At 40.1% G+C, this 10,000-nt stretch overlaps 3 pseudogenes; 1 reads left to right on the top strand and 2 right to left on the bottom strand.

Annotated features, from left to right (window-relative positions):
* The window catches only part of LOC140931716 (uncharacterized), a 1,167-nt pseudogene extending 890 nt beyond the window's left edge, over positions 1-277 (bottom strand).
* A 975-nt stretch (positions 278-1,252) lies between these two features.
* Positions 1,253-2,781, top strand: LOC140931715 (uncharacterized; annotated as a pseudogene).
* Positions 2,782-4,644: 1,863 nt separating this feature from the next.
* LOC140930627 (uncharacterized) overlaps positions 4,645-10,000 on the bottom strand; it is a 13,183-nt pseudogene continuing 7,827 nt past the window's right edge.

Genomic DNA, 10,000 nt, shown 5'->3' with positions numbered 1-10,000 from the left:
GCAAAAGGAGGTAAATTGCTCGCACAAAGTAAAAATAGTGCTCAAAGTGTTCGTCTGGTAGTAAGCCATAGAGTACAGGAAGTCCATAGTAAAGCAAAAAGGAACGCAGCTCATTAGCTTTCCAGTATTTTAAATGCTCTGAGATGGACCGCAGGAGTCTTTTTATGTCAAGAGTTGGAGAAATGTTCTTCAAACGCTCAAGGGCTTTCATGTGTGGCTTTAGAAATGTCCACATTGTTGGCTGCTTTTCTCCAAACCAAAGACCAGCAAATAGCATATTTTCTCTTGATAGTCGTTTTCGGTAATCCAGTTCATTGATAATAAAATAAAGCGGCCAAATTGACACCTTCGAGGATTTAAAAACAGGGACGTCATCAGTATTCATCTAAAAAGAAATGTTGTCTTTGGAGCATAAAAGACCTTTTGCACAGAGTTCCTTGTAAAGTTGTCGTCATAAACGTCTTCGATATTATCGCTAGCTTTTTTTGTTCGTTTGAACCTGTGTTGGATATCATCATAAAACGTCAGCCTTGATAAAAAACATTTCAGTTGTTCCAAGATGGGTATTTCAATAAAATAGGCTAATTACTTTGGTTTCTTCAAATCTTGAGGGCAACTTCCATTGGGGCATGTTGTTGCTGTTTTCAATTCGATATACATCAAGCAAAAGGCACAGTAATAATGAATGCGAAGTGGATTTCGAAGGCTTTTGAAGTAGTCCTTAAACCTGTTTACGGTATTAGGCAGGCTATGGAAAGCCAAATGGTGCAAAATTCAAGAAGCAAAATTGTCTTCACATTCAACAAATTTTTTATCAAGGTCAAGAGAGATTTCAATCAAGTTCACCAAAATCAAGTCACGTTCAACGGATTTTCTTTCAAGGTTACGGCATATTTTAATCAAGCTCAACAACAAAAATTAACACATTCAACAAATTTCAATTCAACGCCTAGAAAGTGTTGCGTCAAGCTCAAGAAATGAGCTTTCCTTTCTTTCAACGAAAAGTTTTTCTCAGTTTTCAAGAATCATTCGACATCGACCCCATATTCCCGCCATATTCCAAGTTTAAGCTCTAATTGCCATCACGCTCAACGTAGCCAATTCTCGCACCAAACAACCAAAGGTATGTTGTCAACAACCAACTCAAACACTGTCAACAAAGCGCTTTCCTACAATGCAATAAGTACTTCGTGTATGGTAAATGTGGTATTTAACCCATAATGCATTGCATGGCTTCCCGCCAAAATTCAACATGGCTGCAAACAGAGCTTCCACGATCGAAGATTGGGAAAATTTCTTTGAAGAATTGCTCGGTTTGATGACTGATTATGAAGCGTTTTACGACTCAACAGATTTGAGATTGAGAGAAAATAATTTATAGTAATTGGAATGGACTCAGCCCTTCTTGCTCTTCAACAAGTCATACCTTTAGTGATTGAAAGACGACTGGACTGTGCTTCGGTTCTACAAGAAATTTTCAACAACGTTTGCATTTTGTTTTTAGAATTGACAAGGAGAAGGGAAACTCAAACAGGCTCTCCCTGTAGTAACCTGGCAATTTATTCGTTAGAAATGCCAAAAGTTGAGCGAAGTGGCCGGCCGGGTAGGCCACGGTTTGAAATCAGTGAGGCTGTTCTCTTGGAATTGCGGTCATATGGTTTTACGTGGAAACAAGTTGCAGACATGCTCCTTGTTTCAAGATGGACTATAAGAAGACGTGTTGTTGAGTATGGTTTACAGGAAACAACAGGTTTTTCTGCATTATCTGATGAACAGATTGACTTTTATGTCAAACAGTTTATTGAAGAGCATGGGAATCTTGTGGGATGTTCTATGGTGCAAGGCTTTCTTAAGTCTCTTGGCTTCAGACTTCAACACCGCAGGGTAAGGGCAAGTATTTCCCGAGTGCATCCGCATAATTCTCGCATCAGATGGGCAATTGTCGTTTCAAGATGAGCTTATTCAGTACAAGGGCCGAACAGTCTGTGGCATATTGATGGCCACCACAGTCTCGTGAACTGGGGATTTGTTATCCACGGAGGAATAGACGGTTTCTCAAGGCTGACAGTGTATCTTCACTGCTCCAACAACAACAGAAAGGAAACTGTAACTCACCTTTTTCGCTCTGCCACTGAACGCTATGACTGGCCATCAAGAGTAAGGAGTGATCATGGAGGAGAAAATGTCGGTGTCTGGCAGTTAATGGAAGAGGTGCGTGGTCCAAATAGAGGAAGTTTCCTGGCTGGAACATTGGTACACAATCAACGCATCGAGCGTCTCTGGTGGGATGTATTTTGTTCTGTCTGTCATATTTTTTATTACACATTTCAGGCCATGGAGGAGTCAGGACTACTACAGCGAGACAACAGTTTGCACAAGTTTGTACTGCACTACATTTTTACCCCCAGAATAAATAAGGCCCTTCAGTCATTTGCTGCTGCGTGGAATCATCATCCTATGAGAACAGAGCGCCATTGGTCTCCATTCCAGATGTTGACAAATAGGGTGCTCGACATAAGGAATCATTCACTAGTAGGCATTTCCGATAAAGCAGAATCCGGAGATGTTGACGACCTACAATGGTATGGGTATGACCCTTTTGCTCCAACGCCAAGTGATGATGGACTTTCCACCGTAGAAGTTGAAGATGTCAATATCGACTTACCTACTGACACCTTGACTTTGCTTAGGCAAAATATTGATCCGTTGCAACATTCTGATTCCTTTGGGATTGATCTGTTTTAGAATGGTTTATTGCTACTAATGCAAGCTGGAGGGTAGAATAGGATATCTCAAGGGTGATAAGGGCTGACTATTTGACTTTTAAGTGGGGGCCAGATGGATTTTCTGGTATTTGGCTTGACCAAGAATAGACCACTAAGCTTAATTGTATGTTTTGACTTTCCAGTGTAGGTCACATGATGTTCCCAAGGGAATTCTACCAAATTTATGAATTAATATTAATTCAAGTGAAAATTTTTAAACCTAGGTGGATTCTCAATTTCCTTTTCCTCCAAGCCCTAATTATATGTGGATTAGGGCTAAGAGACAAAGGAAACTGAGAATTAACCTAGGTGAAAAAATTTTAAGCTGAATATTTAATGTTAATTTTGACCTTTAACATATTTGTAAATTATGTATGCAAAGCCTTAAGAATAGGATGAAATTTGAAGGAAACATCTCTCCGCAGTAACATCAGGTGGTCTGAATTTGGAAAACAAAAGATAAAAGCTAAAGGTATATATTGTTTTTCAAGACTACTACTACTACGATAGCTTTTATGCCTACTTTTTTAGGGGTTAATATATTACTACTAGTTCCATACAATAATTTTTTACATTCAAAGCCTGTTTGAAGGATATTTTTTTATGAAATCCCCCAAATTCCTCACTCCACCACCCCCCGAAAAAAAAGTCAAAGGTCAGCTCCAACTCTGTTTGGATTTCCCTGTGTAATGTGTGTATGACAATGATAATGGTGGTGTGAAGAGTACAGTGGAGTTTCATGAAAAAACGAGTTAGTTTGATGCTGTGGAAGGGGAGTTGGGTTCTACAACTTACAGAATGCATTTGATGATGTATTGTGGAGGTATGGCAAGCTATTTGGTATACAACAGCCATTACATTGTATTATCTTGAACGCAGGATTTATTCTGTACATTAATAAAAATCATGTTACTCATATGCTTAAGCTTACTAAAACCAACTGCTGGACAAGTCAAAAATGCCTGTCAAAAGTCAATCCTGAACATCATTTTTGCATATAAGATCTTTTTGTTGAAAGAGAACTGCAACATAACAATAAATTGACAACAGTACTCTCACTAATACATACATGAACTTGCAGTAACAATATAACATATACACACCCCTCAAAAACTCAGTCACACTAACCTCACTTTAAATAAGATATTTTCTTGAATTTGACATTGACACTATTAAGGTTAGTAAGGTTAATTTTAATTTAAGGGGGCAAGTATTAACGTAGCTTCAATTTTATTTTGTAAGGTGTGCTCTGAATATTGCAATGGAATGAGCATGAGGGAACAACATCTAATAATTTTAATCACCAAAATGTGCATAATGCAAACAACATAGCGTATCAAAACGCCTTTGGAAAAGTCACTTATAACCATTCAGAAAAATTTCAATCACAACTGTTTTTAACCAGACATGAAATCATTAAAGCTAACGATCCACATCAGTCTAGGCTTCACTAAAACTCAACGAGAAGGAGAGCAGATTCTGTCTCATTTTTTGGAAAACGGAATTTTGACAGAACTTAGAACAGTGCTAAATATAGCAGCTTGTGCTTCTTGCATCACTCAAAAAATCCTTTATGTTGTCTCCTTCAGTAAACAATATTATCTGCAATATAGTTTATTGTGCCTACAGTGAACTAAGAGGCACTAAAACCTTCACCCAGCTTCAAATAACTCACCCTCTTCATTTTCAAACCTAGTAATAACAACATGCACTTTAGGGCCCCACAGTCATGTTAACAGTTCTGTTACCTAACAACGCAAGTGTAAAAACAACAACAAAACATAACATGCTGACACTTTACACATGTAAACAGCCTCACTGCTACAAGGTAAAAGACTAAATAAAAAGACCATGATGCTGACTGAGACTGAGTACACCTTTACACAGTATTAAAAGATGAGCTATCAAGAACTGCATTTAAAGATGCATCAAACTGCTCAGAGCTGCTAAAATGTAGAGGTAACTTAAATTCCATGGTACAAGTTGATGCAAAGATGTTTGGGGTGTCTTCAACAGTAACCCTTATACAACCTGGGCGTAAAGCCGCTGTTACCGATTTACATCCAGTAATAAAGCCTAGTAGTTTTTACACAAAACATCTTCGTTAGCACTGGAAATAAAACTTAATAACATTTGTGTAACATTTACAATACTAGGGTTGGTGGAATCTGGTAAGTGAATTAAAGATTGGACAAAATCTTTGTGGATCTGACCTTTTTGGTGGACAAAAAGGTGTTCGAATTTCCTTGGCTCTTTCTCAATTTCTTCCAACAAACCCAAAAGGGTTAACCCCTTTCGGAATTGGTCCAGAACTACTTTGTGCTTAATAAGTGATTCATGGATCACCAGCGACTGAACCACCGATAATCTGTTGTTTTCCTGTGAAGTGCAAAAGAAATTGTAACTAGTTAGATTGCATTCACCCTTCATGGAAAAATGTCAGGAAGATGTTGTCAGGTAAGAACATCTTTTCATTGTTGTTGAGTGGTCTGTGTGCCAGACTTGCAATCAAGTGATTCTGGGTTTGAGTCCCATTTTGACTCCTCAACAAAACTTGTAGGTAGACAACTGGTTCCCTCCTACCAGCTTGGGTTTTAAATCATGTTATGTTACATTTGTTTTTTTTGTGTGTGTGATTATTTGACTGGGGTGCCTGTCAAATAGCTAGAAAGCTAAGTGCACTTCCATTAGAAACAAAGATTTCACATTATTTTACATTTTACATGTACATCATTAAGTCCTAGGACAAAATAAAGTTAGCACACAGAAATAAATACATGGATAATAATGAACCAAAAAAATGAAACTTTCACACATGTGTTACATTATACAGTTATACATCAACTTTATGTGCATGACACATACATTACAGTCAATAATCAAAATGGAGTAAAATATAAGCACATCAGTCAGAGCACACAAATTGAAACAATACATTTTTTTAGGTGTACAACCTGAACAAATGATGAACACATTTGAAGTGCCATGATTTTCTTACCGTCAACCGTCTTGCTTCCCCACAGTTTTGCATCAGCTGTAAAAATTCATCTTCCTGATAAATGGTTTCAATGTCAACAGGTCTTGCATCTCTAATCTGTAAATTTTATAATGCTGTTATGTCATGGAATAATAATTACTGTAATAAATTTTGCCCACTATGTCTTAGAGTGAAAATTACTTTCCTTTTGTCATGGAATTAGATTTAAGGACCTAATAAAGGATTGTACACTCATTCTTTTTTGAAGAAAATTATTTTATTATCCTCATTGAATTTTTTAGCAAAAGAGCAGAGAAAAACACTTTAACTAATCAATTTAAATACCTAAATGCTAACACTGTTGACTGTCTTTTCAAAACCACCCATCACATCAAAAAGTTAAAACTAAAATAGATTAATTTACTTTTACTGTGTCAATTGAAGGATTTTGAGCATAATGTTATATTAAAACAAGGGAAAAACTAAATGTAACACTCACCCTTGTGACATAGTCTTCCAAGATTCCATCACTAATGTCTAAGACACCAACTCTTGCTATTCCCTGCTTCAAATCTCCAGTTGCAACATACCAATGTACAACTGGAGACAAATAGGGGAAGCCTGGCCCACCTTGGATTATACTGTGGGCGACCATTTTCCCAAGAACTTCAAACACACCATTTAGCACATTGTCACTACGGTAAATAGGAACTAGACGTTAATATGGCCCTTGGAACATCTTCAACCTTGCATTTCCCTTTGCCAGTGCAAAGAAAGCATCTTCATAAGCTTGATGCAGCAATCCACCATTATCAATTGCTGGCTCTCTTCTGAACTGAATCTTAATTTGCAACTCTGGATTAAAGTCAGTGTAAGATCCAAGTGTAACATTTTTTCTATTATTCGTTCTTGCGTAATTTGGTTTTCCTTTGCGTACGCAAATTAGTTTATACTTCTTTTCGTTCTTTTGTTTAATCTTTTTTTTGCGTTAATTAGGTGTTTATTCCTTTCTGTCAGTTTTCCAACCTCGTTAGCATTTCTTTGCTGTTTCATCTTCATTAGCGCCTTTCTAAGTTTCTCTAGTTTGATTTTCCGCATGTTCTAGCGTAATTTTCATATCGTAGTTTTGCAGTACAGCTTGTGCAGTTCATTTTGGTCCGCGCTTAGCGCAGTTCTGTTTATTTTTTTGCAAGTCTCTTCGCATTATTCGCAGTCCGCTTTACAGCAGTTTTCTCTGGCCGAAACAATGTAAGTGTACTTCACAGTCCTTGTTTTGCAGTTTTGTTATTTCCTTACTCTAATTTACCTTAGTTGCAACTTGTAACTTTTTTGCTCTTTTACCGTTTTAGTTTCAACCCACGCTGTTTGTATGCACACTCTTAGTACCAAGCACGGCTACAATAAATCTTCATTCGAATTTGGTTTGTGGTGTTGTTATTAAAGGCCAAGAGACTTACACGCTTATTGCAGTTTTATCGTTGAAAATTGTTGGTGACATGTTTCGTCATGAGCTTTAGCCGCAAGCAGCTTACAGATCCCGTCGCCCGGCAAGTTGGAACACGCGTGCGACAACCAAACCGTTCGTTGGATTTTGAAGCGTCTTACCTGGAAACACTTCGTTTAAACTCAAGGTCTGGTCACCTATCTACCGTAACCGCCATTTCCAATGAAATTTCTGGCTTGCTTACTGATGATCATAATCTTCAGGAGGTTAAAGAGAAACTTCCTTACTTGGACAACGCTTTTGAAAGATTTAAAGAGGCCCATCGCGATTACGTTGAAGAAATTCTGGATGAGAACGCCATTATTGAGGGTCAACGCTAGCTTGAAGACAAAGAGAGAAAGGTTCGTGTGTTCTGTCAGGAGATCGTCGATTGGATAATTAATATTGAACACAAGCTATTAACAGAATCGCTTCAAGTAGATTCGGCAGTGAATCCCGAGGATTCAATTAGTTGTGCTGGCACACCAATTCCTTCAGGTGCTTCCAAGGTTTCAAAACATTCAAGTCGAGTAAGTTCACGTGGTGGTCGTGCTTCATCAGTTGCAGCCGCGAGGGCCAAAGAAGCCGCAAGAATTGTCGAGTTAAAAGCTGAAATTTCTATGCTCGAAAAGCGCCAAACACTCAAAGAGAAAAAGTTTCGTTTACAGCAGGAAGAATTACGCCTTAACCTCGAAGCCGAAATGGTCAAGACAACAGCTAAGGAGAGGGTCTACGCAGCAATGACCTCCCCTTCTCTACCGGGGGTGAAGCCTTTAAAATTGGAGACAGAGCTCCAGGATCAGGATCCCCCTCGTACCAGCCCCCGCGCGAAAAGGTCTTTTCCAGGCGAGGTGCACCACCCAGGCCAGGGCGTGTCCATGGATTCTGTTCCTTACGACCACTTTGATTATCAAGCGGGTACAGTCAGCGAGGATCTGAGAAAGGAAACGATTGGTTTGCAGCGGCAACAGACTGCTCTTCAGTTTCAGCAGAATAGAATAATGGAATTGCTAGCGCATAATCAGAATAGGAACAAACTTCCGCAGCCCTGTGTTCCTGTGTTTGACGGAAACCCTATTGAGTACCGCACCTTCGTTCGCGCCTTTGAAAATTTGGTTGAATCCAGAACATTTAGCAGTACTGATAGACTCTATTACCTCGAGCAGTTCACCGCAGGGGACGTTAAGGAACTTATAACATCCTGTCATCATTTACCAGCAGAAGACGGTTACGATGAGACTCGTAGGCATTTGAGAAGAAAGTATGGTGACGATTATTGCATAGCATCCGCTTACGAGATGAAGGCCCTCGACTGGCCGAGCATAAAGGCAGAAGATGGTATGGCTTTGAATCGTTTTTCGGTCTTTCTCGCAAGTTGCAAGAACGCATTGGCAGGTAGCCAGTACATGTCTAAGTTTGATCAGCCAGGAAGCATTCAAAAGTTGGTGCTCAAGGTTCCTTACAGCATGAGAGAAAGATGGCGTCGCTTAGCTGATGACATCATGGAGAGACAGTTAAGGCCAGTACAGTTCAGTGACTTCGTTACCTTTCTTGATCGCGAAGCAAGAATACTAACCAACCCAGTCTTTGGCAAGATATCCGATACCGTACGATCAGCGCCTGGTCAGCGGTCCTCTGGTGGCAAGACATCCAATCCCGAGAATCTCAGTCTCTTAGCACATGTAGGCGATAGTGAAGGTCCTACCAGTGAGACGGTTCTGCAGGGTGTAAAGGAGCCAAGTCAACGCGCCGATGGAGAGCAGAGACCTCAGACTCGCAAGGTTCAGCCATCTGGAATCGATCACGGTCCCTCACAAGGGAAAAATCGGTGTCTCTATTGTAGCAGAAACCACGCCCTTGAGGATTGTCAGTCATTGCGGTGGAAACCCTACCAAGAGAGAATTCAATTCCTGTTGTCCAAAAAGCTGTGCTTTGGATGTTTATTCACCGAACCTGTCGCAAAGTTTTGCAAGTTTTGAGGAAAAATTGCAAGATTGTGAACTGTACAGGACGGCATCCTACTGTTTTACATACAAGCCCTCGTGAGAGACCAGCTGTCGACGTTGAAGTGGGTACCGAAGACCTAATCAGCACTCAAGTTTGTAGTCACATGGTAAAAACGGGCACCAGTGCCAACAGTGAGACTTCAGGAGAGGGTCGTAGGACAGGCATGGCCGTAATACCAGTTAGAGTAAGAGCGAAAGATAGTGATAAGAGCGTCATCACCTACGCCTTCTTGGATAATGGTAGCAACTCCAGTTTCTGTACTGAATCGCTCATGAAGCAGCTCGGGATTAATGGTCAGCAAGTTAAGATATCCCTGTCTACTCTTGAGAAGAAAAATAGCATCACCAACAGCTTCCTGGTTTCGTGACCTTCTTGTATCTGATTTGGACGAGAATGAGTGGATTAGCCTCCCGACCCTTTACACCAGGCCGGAGATTCCTGTGTCCAGCAGCGGCATTCCAACTCAGGATGATGTTGATCAGTGGCCCCACTTGCAAGGAGTTTTTTTGCCTCGTCTCGACGCTGAGGTTGGCCTTTTGATTGCCAGTGATGTTCCCAAGGCTCTAGATCCACTTGATATCAAACACAGTCAAGACGGTGGTCCTTATGCTTCAAGAACGCGAATCGGCTGGGCGGTAAATGGTCTCTTAGGCCGTCGTCACCATAGTTCACGGTCATCCACTTTTGTTGCTAAAGTCGATCACGGGCTCCAACAGATGATAGAAGACTTCTACAATCTCGATTTTACTGATCCCACCGTTGATAGCA

Source organism: Porites lutea, chromosome 3 (assembly GCF_958299795.1).
Source record: "Porites lutea chromosome 3, jaPorLute2.1, whole genome shotgun sequence".
NCBI classification, from domain to species: domain Eukaryota; kingdom Metazoa; phylum Cnidaria; class Anthozoa; order Scleractinia; family Poritidae; genus Porites; species Porites lutea.
This window is presented reverse-complemented; position numbering and strand designations above follow the sequence as displayed.